General features: G+C 50.6%; 1 protein-coding gene across 14 annotated transcripts in view; it reads left to right on the top strand.

Annotated features, from left to right (window-relative positions):
- The window catches only part of CDK12 (cyclin dependent kinase 12), a 74,623-nt gene that overhangs the window by 56,262 nt on the left and 1,560 nt on the right, over positions 1–16,801 (top strand). For 7 of the 14 annotated variants that reach the window (XM_074320421.1, XM_074320424.1, XM_074320425.1 and 4 more), the window contains 3 exons: positions 4,480–4,685; positions 9,747–9,838; positions 11,579–15,394. The gene's annotated coding sequence lies outside the window, so the exon portion shown is untranslated. Of the gene's footprint in view, positions 1–4,479; positions 4,686–9,746; positions 9,839–11,578; positions 15,395–16,801 lie in introns of those variants that run through there. The other 7 variants (XM_074320422.1, XM_074320426.1, XM_019747672.2 and 4 more) reach the window with 3 other exon arrangements.

A 16,801-nucleotide genomic window follows, 5' to 3' on the forward strand; every position in this document is an offset into this window, starting at 1 on the left:
CATGACTTAGGAATTTTTTTTTTTAAGCACTATATTATAAGACTAGAACCTGGAAGGATTACCACTTGGTTTTGTACTCTCTTCCCTGGAAATAGGCGTCACAGATCTTCAAAAGTGCTGATTCCCTCTTCTCTTACAGGCCAGGTTGGCAACAAGCATCTTCTCCATCCTTTCTGAATTAGAGGGATGATAGGATAGTTTATTTGAGATCACACCAGCAGAAAAGGGCCAGAAGGTGGACCAGGAGAACCACCCATGCTTTTGACCACAGTCCCAGGGGCCTTCTTCTTTCATCAAAGGCAATAGGGATGTTGGGTACCAGTGTATCCAGATACATAATAGTAAATACCCTCCCTTTAAACTCAGAGAAGGGTGGGCGCAGAGGAGGGGAGTTCTCTGACAATCTCAGTATTCATTTGCCTAGTTCTATTCCTTTCTTTGCTGGTGTCTCTGCTCTCCCGCTGGGGTGAGGGCCCCTCTGCTGTGATGCTCCTAGAGATTCAGAGACAGTTTTGGTTGGAGAAAGCGGCAGACCAGCCGCTCTTCATGTAGGAACATGGGAGCAGCTCCACTCCCCCGGCACTCCCTGAGAGCTTCAGGAGCCCAGGGACCCCTCTGGGATACCCATAAGGGAACTCAGTGCGGAACTGAACTAACAATCACCTGTCTCTAGTACACAAGTGGTGCTGTGAGGGGAGCCTGGGTGCACCAGGTGGGGTGAGACACAGAGTGAATGAGTGAGTGAGTGAGAGAGATAGGAATCACTCCTCAATACCACATGTTTCTCCTTCTCAAACCTTTCCTTGGCCTCCCTTTTCTTTCACCTCCCTTCATCCAATTCCACTCCTGGCCACCTACTTCATCCCTTCTAATCTGAGAAGACATGGTAAGTAGTTGTCTGTTCCCTATATTTTTCTCTCTCTTGCTCTCCTCTTCTCCCATCTCCCAGCCAAGAGTTATCTCATTTGAACTCTTTCAACTGGTGAATGGCCCCAGGATCTGAACCCAGAAGCCCTAGCCTTTGCCACCCCCCTGACTCTGAGAAAGCCACTCTGACTCAGACTGACTCATCAGTCCCCATCCTCCCTGCAAGTATAGCCAGGCCAAGACTGGTATGTTCCCTGGCACCAAAGGCCCTGACCTGAAGCAGAGGGCAACCCTGGGGGTGCGGTGGGGCCCGGCCCTAAATGTGTATATGCCTGTGCATTGGGCACACTGGTTTATTAGTGTTATTTCAGCATTGTGATGCAGAGAGAGTAAGTGTAACAGCTGCTCCTTGCTTGCAGTGTTTATTGTTACCTAGAGACAACCTCCTGGCTTTTTCCCAGCTCCCCCTCTCCCCCCCAGCCCAGCCCCCTCCCTGCCAACAGTCCTACTCTCCCCACACTGATGGGAAATTTATAGCTTGCCCATACCATGCCTTTAACCCTCTCCTATCCATAGGGTAGGTGGTGAGGGACGCGAAAGTGAGCAGTGGGCATGCTTGGGCCCCAGCAGGGTAGAATAATGTATGGAGGAGGGAAGGGAGAGGGAGGGAGGGGCAAGACTTCCCCTCCCCAATCTACGTGTCCAGACTCAGGCTCCAGTTGCCCTCGCGGCTCTTCTGTTGAGAGAAAGGGCTTTGGACCTAACCATGGGATCCCAACATCCTCCTCACAAGATTATTCACTTCCCCGCGCATGTCTAAGGCCCCCAGTTGGGCTGCCTGGTCCTGAACAAGTTCAGTGATGTAGTATTGAAACAGGAGGAGTAAATATCCAGTGACAGAACCCCCAGCCCCCTCCTTTCTATAGAGATGTCGTATCAAGACAAATGAGGCTCTGGCGTGAGGGACGCTGGCCAGACCTCCACAGCCAGATAGATGTCAGACATGCTGCTGCTAAGCCCAGTGGGAAGAGCTGCCCACCTTAGCTTCACCCTGAGCCTGGCACTCAGGAAGGTCCCGAGAGAGTCCCAAGCCATCCTCCAAGCTGGTCTCCTGGGTCTGGTTAGGCTACTCCTTTCTGCTTTTCTTCCTGGTCCATTTTCTCCCACTAATCTTTTGGTTTGATCTACCTTGGGGCACATCCAAGAGACTAAAGGGACTGAAGTGTCCTAGTCATGGCCTTAACCGACCTGGGGAAGGAGAAGCCCCTCCATCCCTTCCTGACCTTGGTAAGACCTTTCATGGAGGGTCACCATGTCATATATTCACCATCCCCAATAGACATGAGATTGGAAAAGGGATCAGATTTAAGCAGAAAAGATAGAGGTTAGACATATGGAAAAACTTACTCATGGGATGTACAACTTCAGAAGGCCTACTTCTCTTCTGCCGGGAATTTTTCTTCTGCCAGGATGGATTTAAGTCAGTGCCTACCCAAGGGGCATTGGACGAACAGGTTTACTTTTTTGGGGCCCCTTCAGATGTGGGCCTCAGAGCAGTTTTCACGCAGTGCATCCCTCCTCAGCCCTTCTAAATATAGTATGTATGGTGGTTAGATCACAAGTTTTGGAGGCAGACAGCCTTGGGTTCCAGTACCTACCTGCACTACCACTTATCAGCTGTGCTACCTTAGTCACTTAACCTCTTTGAGCCCTAGTTTCTTTGTCTGAAATGCAAATGAACAACCTCTTAGAGTCGTGGAGAGAATTTAGTGAAGTGATGTGTATAAAGCACCTAGGACAGTGCCAGATAGATACTCAGTAGGTGTTCCGTCAACAGTGGTTGAGGCAATAGAGTCTATTACTTTTATGGTGTCAGCACGGCTGACATGGCTTCAAAGACTCCATGAATCCCCTGAAATGATAGGCCAAATATGTGGATATGCTGGGGAGAATGTCCATAGTTTTCTTCATGGTGTGGGGCCGGGGGTGGCAGTCTCCTGGAAAAGAAATAGTCCCAATCCCTTGAGTCAGACTCCCCAAGAAGTCAGTTTCCCCATTCCCATGCCTCTCAGCCAGGAGCACTTTCGGCAGTGTTCTGCCTGGAAGCACAGCTTCATCTAGGGTGGAGCTGGGAGAGACAGCCAGTAGGCTAGCATACCTGGCGTTTACCGGGCACCTTACTGTTTAAGTACATTAGCTCTTTTGATGCCCAGAACATCCCAGTAAAGGGAAGAGAACTACCATTTACTGAGTGCCTGCTACATGCCAGGCATTGTGCTGGGTGTATTTTTTTTTAAGTATGTTTAAAGTCTATAGACTATTTCATCACCTAGATATGCCATGATTTATAAGGCTCATGCCCTATTTTTAATCCTTTAGATACTTTTACTGTTCTAAGTAATACCGCAACAAACATTCTAACACACACAACTTCATGCATTTTTATAGTGAATTCCAAGAAGTGAAGTTATTTGGGTGAGCAGATACAAATACTGCCCCCTCCCCATGGCTATGACCATTTTATTGATGTACCCTAATGAGAATAATATTTTTTAATCTTCCCCTCTGGAATTCTGCAGTGGAAATACAAGGGCAGCCCCTTCTCCGTCTTATACCCAGCAGAGACATTAATAATCTATCATAGCTTTTTTTTTTAATTGAGGTAATTGTAGATTCACATGCAGGTGTAAGAAATAATACAGACTCCCTTGTACATTTTGCCTCCTTTCACCTAATAGTAACATTTGGCCAAACTACAGTGTAATATCACAACCAGAATATTAGACATTGATACAATCCACCAGTCCGGTTCAGATTTCCCCAGTTTTACTTGTTCGTGTGTGTGTGTGTGTGCAGTTATGTTCTATGCAATTTTATTACCTGTGTAAATATATATCTACCACTACAGTCAAGATACTGAACAGTTCAGCACCACAAGGATTCCTTATATTGCCCTTTTATAATCACGCCCACCTCACCCTCTCCTTAACTTAACCCTTGGCAACCACTCATCTATCCTCCACTTCTAAAATTTTATCGTTTCAAAAACGGAGTCATACGCTATGCAACTCTTTAGGATTAGCTTTTTTTTTCACTCCCCATAATTCCCTGGAGATGCATCCAAGTTTTTGTACGTATCAATAGCTTGGGCCTTTTATTTATTCCGTGGTACGGGTTGTAACCACAATTTGGTTAGCCATTCGCCTGTTAAAGAACGCTGTAGTCTCACTAGGAATTAATGAAGTAGCTCATTTTACTTGGTGCACTGAGTGTTTTATATTCACAATTATTATGCTTATTACCCTATGTCTGTACCATTTCATAGATGAGGAAAATTGAGGCTCCCAGTAAATGATTTTCCCATGATCACATGCTGTTAAATGGCAAAGAAGAGCCTGGAACCCAAGACAGTGGGGCTCTTTCACTACACCAGGCTTTCTCAGACCTTGATTAGGTTTGCTGGGGAAGGAATGTGTTGGAAGAGAGATACTGGAGCAACCTGGGTCAGTTCAGGTCCTCACTGCTAACTTGGTTCATAGGTTAGAAGAGTAGCAGTGTCATGGAGCAGGGGCAGTATGGCGTGTGCCCTTGAAATTGTTTCCCCTTTGCCAGGGAAGAACAAGACTGAAGTGGATGGAGCCCACCAGCAACCTGCCTACAGACCTGGGACCTGGAATGGGAAAAGGAGGATCCAGCCTTTGATTGTCTATCGATGAGTGGGCAAAGTCCTCCTTGGAAATGTGAAGTTGAATGTATCTCTGACAAGGTCTAAGGAAACTGAGGCCCATGACAACGAGTGAGCTCTCTATTCTGGAGGTGTAAGGGACATATAGCAACTTTTATTTTTTTTGGTGTTGGTGAGGGGAACTACAGTTCATTTACACACATACACCTTGGGCAGGCTCAGTGTCTGGAACATGGGCCAAGCAGAGTGGAAGCAAAAATGCCAGTCCAGCATTTAGTCCCACCTTCACCACTGCTCTTTCCCTCCAACTAAGTGAGAAGGAGCCGGAGAAATTATTTGATCTGTCCCTCACCCTCTGGGCACTGGTTGAAGCTGACAGGTGGAAACCTAGAGTTGGCCCAGACATGACGGATAGAGATGCCAACTTGTAGGAGAGAAGGTTTGGCTCCTCTTCTGGGAGGCGTGTCTGGCGAAAGGCTGCCTCCTCCTTCGGGAACCGGCTCTTTTATAGTTGATGTTACCATTGCTCCCTTGGCCTCTTCCAGTGACTGTGGACTCATAACAATTTCCCATCTACCTATGGCTCCAGAGCCAGGCTGACTCTACGTATCACTCTTCTCTATCTCTCATCGCCCATGAAAAATGGTACATCTTCTCCCAGTAGTACTCAGCATCCCTATCCAGTAATTCCAACCATGGGGGCTGAGCACCGAGGCCTTCAGGATTTATGGGAACTCCACTGCATTGTTGAAACAACCAGAGCTAGCCATTCTGTATCTCTGTCTTTTGATTGGAAGTTCTTAGACACAAGGGAGACCACTCTTTACCACCTCTTATCCCCACTGAAATTTCCTGACTGTCAGAGGTCCTGAATGTGTCTAGGAGACAGCTATGTCCTCTTGGAGCCAAGATGGCTCCTAACCAGGAAATCTCAGGACCCCTGCTTACTCCCTTTCCATGGTCCTACTCCAAGTCCCCTCCTCTCCTGCCACCACTCCCTTTCTGTTCTCTCTCTCTCTCTCTCTCTCTTCCTCCTCTCTCTCTCAGCAAGTTTTTTATGTGATTACAGGCACTGCATGGTAATTAGTGCTAAACTCATTTGCACAACTACAGTTAATTGGCTACAACAATTAATTAATGTGTTGGAAATTTGGCACTGGAAAAAAAAGTTTGTCATCAAAAAAAGGGCAAAAAATTGTTGAGTGAGGTACCCATAAAAATCGAGGGCAGGCTTCAAAAGCCCAGCTGGGCCTCAAACTTCAGGCCGGCCTCAGATGCCTTCCCACTCTCAACTTCAACACATTTTCCTTCTTCCTCTTTCATTTTTTTCCTCTTTCTTTTTTTCCCTCTATTTCTCTTCTCTCTCTCTCTTTTTTTTTTTTTTTTTACAACTTAAGCAAACTCATTTCCCTGATAAAATATAGCATGACTAATGGCTAGAGCATGTAAAAATCATTGGGAAAATGTCCTTGGAAGACGAATGCATTTTCAGCAGAATAATTAACTTAATTAACAAATTCACATGCATATTCATCAGGCTATTAATGTCTTCTCGGCTCAGCTTGATGAACATTGCGGTAATAACCATCTCATTTACATACTGCATTCTACTGCGATCCAAAACAGACAACATACAGGCATATACACACACAGACACACACATACACAACACACAACACATACACGCTTGCACAAATGCAACATGCCTGGGCTGCTTTAACTTCTGGGTTGGCTGGGGGGTTGCCAGGGGATGGGTGGGAACCCTGACTGGGTGGTGTGATCTTTAGAGGGTCATGAATGAGGTGAGGTGGGGATACCCACATGTGGATGTCTGAAAGAACTTTCATTCATTCATTCTCTCTCTCTCTCTCTCTCTCTCTCTCTCTCTCTCTCCTTTTCCTTGTTTCCTTTTCACTGTGTCATTTTCTCTCTTCTTCTCTCGCTCCCCCCCACCCAGTCTCTCTAGGGAAAAACTTGGTATCCGTGCCAACTTTTTCCCCCTCCCCTCCTCCCTCTCTCTCTCCTCCTTCCCCTTTCCCAACTGCTGCCAGCCGGCATCAGCACCGAATTGCCATCTCCTTGAGCTCTCTGTGGAGCAATCTCAGAGAGCAGTAAGGTGTGACGCGGGGCTCTGCCGGCTTCGCAGCACCGCCTGCGGAAAGAGCGCAGGATGGTGGAGGAAGATTAAGAGAAATCGCGAGCAGGGCCCGGCTGCCATTGGTGTGTGCAAACGCCGAGGAGGAAGGGAGAGGGAGAGCGAGGAGGGGGGGCAGAAGTGGGGGGGGGACCAGCAGCTGTCGGCCTAATTCTTCTAACACTCTGCTTGTGGTCATATTAGAAAAACAGATTATGCCCCTCGGTGCCACTCACTTATACTTGACATACGTTAATGTTCTATATCTCCATTTTCTGGTCTTGATGACAGTGGACTTCAGGTCGAGGGGGGTGGGGGACTGGGTGGCCAAGGGTCACAAAAGACCCTACCCCCTCATTCTTTCCTGACCTCCAACCCCAGTCTGTACTGGCCCTTTTAGAAAGCAAGCCTGAGCCCAGAGTTTGCATCTGATGCCACCATTTGGCCCTGCTTTTGGTAGCTCCTTAGGAGGTGCAGAGGTCAGAAGACACCTGGAAGCCTTTCCCTGAAAGGTCACTGCCCCTTAGAGTCTGAAATAGTCACATTAGGGCAAAGTGAGACTAGCTTTGTGGGAACCCTCCCCCCCTTACCTTGCTATGGGCCCTCCCCATCAAATGAGAAGTTGGGGGTCAGAGAAAGGGGTCTATGATAATCGGTGCTCCCTGAGGGGGCTGCAGAGAAGCCATAAGCAAAACAGGGCCAGGACTGTTTCAGGGTTGCTATGGAAACCAGGTTCCCTCCTCCTGGCAGAAAGGGAGGAGTGCCTCAGGCCTTCCTTCTACCAATCCTGAAGGCTGGAAAGGCAGAGTTTGCTAAGGCCCAGGGAATAGGGCTGGTCTTGAACAAACCATTCCCAGCATCCCTGTCTGCTAGTCCACAGCCCTTTGACCCCCCCACCTTCCCTACCCTCTCACCCTAATATTCACTCAAAGGATGCTTTTCCTCTCAGTGCCTTGTCCTCTATGGAGACCTGTTGCTTAGCAACCACTAGTGCCTTCCTAATAACTTCCAGGGACTGAGAGATACAATATCTGTCTCTATATTCAGTTCCCCTCCCCTGTCTATTTATATCTAATAACTGAAGGCCTGTCTTGGGTTCTCTTGGCACCTGTTTTAGAGTGCTTTTAGAGGGATTAAGTTGCAGCCTGAGGAAATAAAGTTATACCTGAGGAAGAACTTCCAAACATGGAAGAGGGGGAGAAAAGACTGGAGTAGGTAGGGAAGCTGTGAAATCATATTCTCTTAAGTGTAGGTAGAGAGGGAAAAAAGTATTTAGAACTTGGAATGTGGGGAGAGGATGTCCACAGGGATTCCTACGTGTCCTTTCCAGGACCAGAGTGACCCTAACAGCTGCTTCCTAGGCTGGCATTTTCCACTCCCCACACCCTGCCCTGCCCCTCCTTCCTGTAGTCCTCTCATATTTCTCTATGTGGGAGGCCCATCCCTCTGGGGATGTCCAGTTTCCTAGTGCCTGGAGGTTGCTGTTCAGTAAGGAGCTGTGTCAGTGTGTGTCCAACAAGGCCTGGGTATCTCCCCAAATCTGTCAGTCATGGGGGAGGTGTTTGAGCTCTCCTAGAAAGTCCCAGACCTGACCTGGCAGTGGGGACTGCACAATATCACCAAAAGTGAGGAGCAAGGAAGGCCTAAGTGTAGCTTAGCGTCTGCATGTAGAGTCAGGAGACCTGGGTCTGGGAGTCCTCTCCTTATTCTCCTGTGATCCAAGTTATTCACTTCATCTTTTAAACCCCTTGTGGCTTCATCTGTAGATCAAGAATAATAATGTTTACCTCCTTCGACCTTAGCAGGATCAGTTAAAGTTATATGTGAAAGGAAACACTCTGAAAACTGTCAAATTTCACTAAAATATTATTTTAAGGTCTGGAAAAGGTCTAACTGCTGGGGAGAGGGAGGCATTATGAATCCAGCCCAGTCCTGGGCTTAGGAATGCCGGTAGTTTTTTGGCCAGAAGGCTATGATTCTTTGTCCTCGGTCGGTGGGATGGGGAGCTATAAATCAAAATTAAACACACAGCTGTCTAGGGAGAGTAGTATGTAGTGTCCTTATCATCTTCCCACCTCCAGTCCCAACCTCTGACCTCTCGTCTTCAGTGGCCAAGACAGAAGCCCTGCCAGTACCCCACTCTGACCCTCGACCCTTCTGGGTCAGCACCTTCACTGTGGTCGTGCTAGCTCACAGACTGTAAAATTTCACCCTCCATTCCCCCCTTCTCGGCACCTCCTCCAACCCAAGCCTTCTGTGAGAGACAGATGGGGTGTCTGCGATGAAAAAGGCTCTGGGCTCTACGCCGCCTTGGGTGGGCAGCCCCCCCCCCATCTCCCCACACTCTCCCTCTCCCTACCTAAGACACTCAGATTGACCCTGGGCAGCTTTGGGAGCTGTTGGGGAATCCAGCTCTCTTCCCTTCTCAGACTCAGCCCCAGAAGCAAGCCAGAATGGCATCTTTCTCTGAGACCTAGACCCAGCCCCTCAAGACCAATACAAAGGAGGAAGTAGATTGGGGAATGGTAGGGCTCATGTGAAGGGACTAATGTGGAAAGGCAGGACGAGGCCCAGAGTCCCTCACTGAGGACTGGATGGCTGGGGTTTGGGGTCTGAGTAGACAGAGGAAGCTGAGCCTAGGCAGCTCCTTTGTTCCAGAAATCTGGGGTCCCTAGAGGAAGGCTTAGCTTGGGGAGGGGGGGAGGGAGCTAACATTACAGAGCACCAACTGTGAGCCAGGCATGATGCCAGAGCCTTTCCATACCTGTAGTCAAAACTAGCAGGTGAGGAGTCAGGACGAATAGATGTCTCATGAGCTCTCAGCATCTCTCGGCATAGTTGACCACCTCCTCCTTTGATTCTATGTCATTGCCAATTCTCCTACCGCTCTGGCTGCTCTTTCTCTGTCTCCTTTGCAAGCTCATCCTCACTCCTTAGACTCAGCCAAGTCCCTCGATCATGTACATTCATGGTACTATATATCCTGTCAGAGCACTTAGCACAGTTATTTCACCCTTATTTGTGTCGTCATTTGAATAATGATCCTGTTTCCTCCCGCAGACGGGAAGCTCTACGAGGACTACGACCACGTCTGCCTGCTCACCCGTGTGCTACCTGAGCCCTGCGCAGTGCCCAGCACAAAGCAGCTGTTGGTAAATATCTGTTGAATGAATGACTAAATGACAAAATGACATCTCTCTGGCCTAAACTCAGCTTCTTAGTCACTCCCTCACCCAGAGCTGACTTACCCCAACATGTGGACCAGGGGACAGGGTGCCTGAGAGATCAGGCCACCTCATTCTCCCTGGAAAAAGCCATCAGGACAGAACTAGCTCAAGTTCCAGGATATGGGGCCTCTGCCCTGCCAGAGCCTGGCCCGCCTGTCTGCTCTCCAACTCCTCTAGGGATTGAGATAATTCAGAGTCCCAACAACTTCTCCCCATATTGGGGCCTGAAATCACTCATGAGCCGGAAGGGAGGTGTCCCATCGGAGAAGGGTGTCCCTCTTTTCTGCCTTAGCTGAGACTGCAGAGACCATGTGCTGCCACTCCTCTGTTTGCTTCTGTCCTCTTCCCCTGGACTGCAGGGAAGGGGATGGTTTGAGCAAGTGGGAGGGATAGATGGTAAGAGCAGTGAGAGCTTGTTCTTTGTCATGGCTGGTGATGAGCCTCAGCCAGATGATGGAGCAGAAGAACACAGGCTCCAACAGCCTCAAGTCCTTTATGGCTGCATACTCTATAGACTCTGGAAAGCAGGGAGTAGACAAAGTAACCTCTGGGAGGTGGCCAGCCTTCAGCCACGGCTTCATCTGACCTTTTTGCTGCCCTTGCCATCTGACCTCACACAATATTTCCAGGTCTGCAGGAAGATCAAGTTAGGCCAGGCCCGGCAGCCCCTTGCTCCCCCTGGCCACTCCCCATCCTAGCCAACCGCCCAGCCCAGAGCATCTCCCTGACCCAGCTCAGCACCAATACCCAGTCCCCTTCTCCCGAGAGTGCCCCTCACGCCCAGGTACCTGGGGTCATGGAGCTGGAATCTGCTCTAGGCAGAGTTGCTCTCTCTGACCCTACCTGTTCTCATGCCCCTAATGAAATAGGACAACTCAGGCTGTGGGCCAAGTCCGTGTGTCCTCATCAAAGGCAACATCTGTCTCCTCCAAGAAGATAACCCTGGAGGGAGGGGAATAAGATGGGCACAGGGAGGAAACCTCAGTCTTGCCTCACCTCTCACCTCAGGTTCCACTGCACGCCCCGACTGAGGGTGAGAGCCGAGACGGCCACAGAGGCCTGCACTCACACATGCCCCTGCACAGGCCTTCATGCCCCTGAGCCCCCGAATATGTGGGCCTCTCCTGGGCTCACCCAGCTACCTGGGCTGCTGCCGCTGCCAAGCTGGCCTTCTTTTATTCATGCGTTGTTTTATTGCTGGCAAATGCTGCTGCTTGCCGCTGTTGGAGGCGTTCCTGCCAAATCCATCCCAACATCTTGGCCTGGCATCAGGGCGGCATGCTAATGTGGAAATTTAAAGAGCTGCTCGGCTTTAAATCGGAATTTTAAATGAGCAGCAGTGCTCCAGAGGGACCCGGGCAAAATCGAACAGTATCTGATCCACCTTTCCTACTCCCACTCCCATAGTATCACCCAGTTCCTCCCACCTCTCCCTTTGACTTGGACACTAGAGGAGGGAGAGAGTGGTATGGGACACGGTAGGGGAACAGGGAGCTCCCAGAGCAGAGGAATTGATGCAAGATGGAATCATCTAGGTTCCCCCACTGAGGACCAAGAAGGGATCTGCTTGCTGTCAGGAGAAAATGGAGGCAGGGACTCTACACAAGGGAGCAGGGCTGGGAATAGTGAAACTGACATGCCTACCCCCACTTTCCCTTTTACCAGGAAACAAGAAGAGAAGGCCCAGAGGAGGGAAGAGGGAAGGTGGAGTTCTATGAAGACACTCACGTGCAACATACAGTTCAGACTGGGATATGTGCACACAGCTGTGTATGCAGGTCAGGATACTTGCTGAGGCCCCCTGTAGCACATGTTCACACAGCTCACACATCACCTCTGCATGGAGAGGAATCATTCACATATGCAGGGAAATCATTCTTCCCATATCCAGGCGCCCATTCTTTTTTTGTTTTCCCCCTTCTTCCGCTTCCCCACCACTTTGGTTCAAGCCATTGTTTCTCAGTCTAGTTGTGTAGGACACAGCTCCCTGGCCTCTGCTGGTATTATGAGCCTTGCGCTCCCCCCGGCTGAGGAAGTCGGTTGCCGGTTGTCAGTTGGCTGCTCGCAGCAGCTCACGGCAGCTCTCGCCGGCTGCCGACCGCTCACGATGGCTGCCGGCCACTCACGCTGGCCGCTGGCCACTCATGGCAGCACACGGTAGCCCGTGGCAGCACCCAGCAGCCCGCAACAGCTCACACCAACCTCCAGCTGCTCACTGGGACTTCAGGCTGCTCACGGCAGCCCAGCTCCCTCTGCCCCAGGGAGAGCTGTTATTCACAGTCTCAGCTATAGAGGTCACAGCTTACTGGCCCATGTGGGAATGGAACCAATGCGACCTCGGCATTAGGAGCACAGCGTTCCAACCACGTGAGCCACCAGGCGGCCCCAGGCCCCCATTCTAAGCAGAGCAAGGTGGTTTCTGCAAGTTGCTAGCCTGAGCTGTGCTCCAGGTTTTTCTATGAATTGTAATGCACCAACATTCTCCAGCTCCTGGCAGCTAACGTGAGTTAGCAGTAGGGTGACAGAGCCCCATAGGAACTCTGGGGGCACCTGTGCTCCTGTCTTGGTTACAGTATGGTACCTTCTCTGGTGACCATCAGATGACAGGCTCAGACCTCTCACCTGGGAGAGATGCTGGGTACAGCCTTGGTTTCAGAGGGAAGACGGGCTAATGGGAGGTGAGAGAGGCAGAATCTGTGCCTCTCTCTGACCTTCTTTCCTCCTTACCTATCTCCGGGAATCAGGTGGCCCATCATTAGCAGAAAACATTTATTTAGTGCCTACCCTCAAGGAAACACTGTGCTTAGTTTAGCATAGTGCTTCACAGCCCAGTTGGGCTGGGTTGATGGCAGCCCCAAGAATCTGGATGTGCCGTCCCCGTTGGAGGAACCACAATAACTTGCATGGTAACTTCAACCTAACTAACATTAGACTGCCAGGCCATAGGATGTTCCCTGACCTTTTCCAGGATTCTCCCTCCCCCAGAGAAGGAGCCAGCTCCACCATGGGCTGGTGTGGCTGCCAGCCAAGAAGCTTGGGGCAGGCCTGGGGCATGCAGCTGGCACCTGCCCACGAGCTCCCCAAGGAGCACCCTCTTACCCAACTCCATAGCCCCATTTAGATGGCTCCTGGGCTGCAGGGAGACAGAGTTCATTCATCCCCATTCCCAGAGAAAACCTCGAGCTGGAAAGCCCATCTTCCTTGACATGATGACCTGCTCCAAGATACCCCATCCAGACTAGATATGCTAAAAACCCACCAGGTACTTTTCCCAAGGGGGGAACCAAACAATTAATACAGTAGGGGTTGGGCTGGAGCGAGGTAAGGGGTTTGAGGCATAAGACCTGGGCTGGAATTATGGGAGAAGTTGCTGAGGTCTGGAGATGGATGAGGAAGAAGAACTCAATGGGAGTGAGACAGGACAGTGGGAGGGGACATGAAGAAAAGGGGCTGAGTAAATCTGCCTCTGGTCTAATTAGCAACATGCAAATAATATGCAAATCACTCCTCTTTGTTTAGAGACCACAGGGCCTGTGCTTTTTGGAAGTAGGCTACAGAGGAAGAACTAGGCAGTGTCTCTGGGACCCTCAGACATGGGACACTCAGGCTCAAGAGAGAGGCCAGAGTGCAACCATCTGGTTCTAGCTTATTCCCGGGATGGACGCACTCTCTATGGACCTCAATTTCCCTGTGTGTGAGATGGCAGGACTGGACTGGATGGTCTCTAAGGCTTCTGTCCAGTACTGACAGTCTAAGGTTCTCTGATCTGGGGCCCAGCTGCCAGCACAGGATAAGGGACTGATTCCATTCTGGGGTGGAAGCTTCTTGACTCTCTTGCCCCTCTGCCCACTTCAGCAGTTCTGTCATGATACCCCCCACATGCCCATGTACCTGCCATCTCAAACGTGAGCAATTTCCTGAAGGCAGTGTTCTCTCCAACTCTGTGCTTTTACCCACACTGTTTCCTCTGCTTGGAATGCCCTTCCTACTTTAGCTCCTTACCTGGCTAACTCTTTCTCTAACTCCAACAGCCGTCCCTACCTTACCCTTCCACCTTCTGGGCATCCCTATGCACTATTTACTTCTCTCATTTCCCACTAGACTGTGAACTCCTAAAGAGCAGGTGCTAGGTTTTGTTCAAGACGGAATCTCCAATGTAAGTGCATTAGTTTCCCAAGGCTGCTGTAACAAATTGCCACAACCTTGGTGACATAAAACAATAAATTTATTCTCTCACATTTCTGGAGGCCAGTAGTTCAACATCAGTTTTACTGAGCTAAAACCAAGGTGTTGGCAGGACTGTGCTCTTTCTGGAGGCTCTAAGGGAGAATCTGTTCTTTCAGCTTCTGGTGGCTGCTGCTGGCATTCCCTTGCTTGTGGCCACATCACTCCAGTTTCTGCCTCTGTCTTCACATTGCTTTCTACTCTTCTGTGTGTGTACAATCTCCCTCTGCCTTTCTTACAAGGACACTTGTAGTGGCATTTAGAGCCCAGCCAGATGGTCCAGGCAGGATAATCTCCCCATCTCAAGATTCTTAATCACATCTGCAAAGACCCTTTTTCCAGATAAGGTAACATTCATAGGTTCTGGGGATTAGGATGTGGACATATCTTTGGGAGCCATTATCAGACTACTGAAATAAGCAAAGATATCTTTAAATTTGTTAAGCATCTGTCATGTGCCAGACACCATACATACATTTTTCTCACTGCGTTTAAGTCTCACAATAACCCTGAAAGGTAGATAATAATGCCCCTACTATACAGATGAGGAAACTGAAATGAGCTCAGGGAGATCGAGTCACCTGCTTAAGCTAACCTAGCTGGTAAGTGACAGAGCCAGGATTTAAAACGAGATTGGCTTGGCTTCAAAGCCAGCATGATTTTTGCTTCACCAAGAGCCTCCAAGCCTCTACCAGGTTCTGGCATAAATTTCTTACCTGAATGGATATGCAGAAAGAGAAAGATAGATGGGCAAGAGAAGGACAGGTGAGGCCCAGCCTTCCCAGTGATACTGACTCAGGCTTTCTTTTGCCAAAGCCCCCTTACCATCCCTCTAATCCTCCCCCACCACCCCTGACCCCTTGTTTCAGAAGCCTGGAATCTCCCTCAGTTTTCAGCCCCCTGCCAACTACTGCTGCCCAGAAGGGTGGCACAGTGCCTGGACTGCAAGCAGGAGATACCAAATCACAGAACCAGAGGGACCGCTGGAGGTCACCTCTTCAAGCCCTCTGCCCACATATAGGCATGCCCATCGGGACAGGGCAGACATGGTCAGGGTAGTGGGCAGCAGAAGGGAAAAGTAGCCGTGTCTTCCTTTCGCTACCCTTTCACCTCACTTCTTATACAATTCGTATTGGGACATCCTCACTCAGGTCTAACCTTCCAGACATCACGCCATAATGACAGCTGGCCAGGGTCAGAAGTCCTGTGACCCAGTCTTAAATTGTCCAAAACATAAAATGAGATTTTCACTAAGTACTTCACCTCTGTGGGCCTCTAATTCTTCATCTTTAAAATGGGATTGATAACGATGATAATGATAATACCCATCTCACCGGACTACTGGGATAGTAACACAATCCAGGAAAGAAGCGTCTAACCCGTGGAGCAAGGCAGGTGCTGCAGGAATATTCTGTAACAGTCCCTTAGCCCTCCAGTCGAAGCCTCTTTATCCTGGTAACACAGGGCTTTGCTCACCTCAGCCAGTCTGGTCCGCCTGGCGCGCTAGACTGTGAACTCCTCTTGGCAGGGCCTTGTTCATTTTTTAATCACTGCCCGTTTCCCTCCCCATTGTCTAGCCCGTGCTTGGGCACGTAGGCTCGATCTACATTTGATAAATAAACAAGTGAAGGTATGAGTCGGACCCCCAAGTCCCGAGAGGCACAGAGCCTTCCCACCATCAACTCTTGTGGGCACGACCCTCTCCCCTGGAGGCCAGGAGGCGGCGGCAGCGAGGAATGGAGTTGCTGCAGCTTTAAGATTCCTCTCGGGCGTCCCTGTTGCCAAGGCGCGGTTGCCAGGGGCCTGCGCGGAGATGCGTCCGGCCTCCGCGCGCAGGCTCCGTGCTTCCGCCGCCGCCGCCGCCGCCGCTGCCGTAGCCGGGCCGCGTCGGGCCAGGCTCCTCCGAACCGTCTGGCGGACTTGGCACCGGCCCCGAATCCTCAGTGCCCCCGCGGTGCGTGGCAGGCTGCGGCTTCATTATCCTGATTGATTCCTCCTGCTCCCCGACACCGCGGGGGCCCCGGCCAAGGAAGGGGGGCGGAGACGGCATCTGCGGGCCCCTTCCCGGGCCCTCGCCCCCAGCCGCTCCTCGGGCTGCGGGCCCTTCGGTGCCCTGCTGCAGCTGGCTGGGCAGGGCGGGAGGGAGGGCCAGCCCGTCCTTTGCCCCCCTGGCGGGCGGGGTGGGCGCCAAGGAGGAGCGGAGCTGTGTGGGGCTCGGTGCTGCCGACCATGGTGTCAAGCCCTGGGCCAAGAATGCCGCAGGTTTCTATCTCGGGCCTGTGCTCTGCAAAGGTTTGGCGCCTTCCCCAGTAGGAAATGGAGGGGGTTTGGGGTGGGGAGGGAGCAACAGCGATGGACTGAAAACTTTGGGAGAATGAGCCTTGGCCAAAAAGGAAAGGTGACATCTTCGAGGAGCACTGATCACGTGGACCAAGGCCCGGTGGTACACGTCCTAACACATGGCCCCCAGATTGAGTTAAGTACCGTTCTCAGGAAAAGCAGGGACAGGGTCTGCCCAAACAAAACAGGACACCTCAAGGATCTAAGCTTAAAGGAAGGCCAGGGGCCTCTGTGAGTTAGAGAACCCGCCCCCAAATCTAGCAGGAGGTGGTCTGGCCACAAAATTGTGACATCCCCACCCACCCCCCAAAACCAAGTGCTGAG

The sequence above is a fragment of the Rhinolophus sinicus genome, linkage group LG15, assembly GCF_036562045.2.
Source record: "Rhinolophus sinicus isolate RSC01 linkage group LG15, ASM3656204v1, whole genome shotgun sequence".
NCBI classification, from domain to species: Eukaryota; Metazoa; Chordata; class Mammalia; order Chiroptera; family Rhinolophidae; genus Rhinolophus; species Rhinolophus sinicus.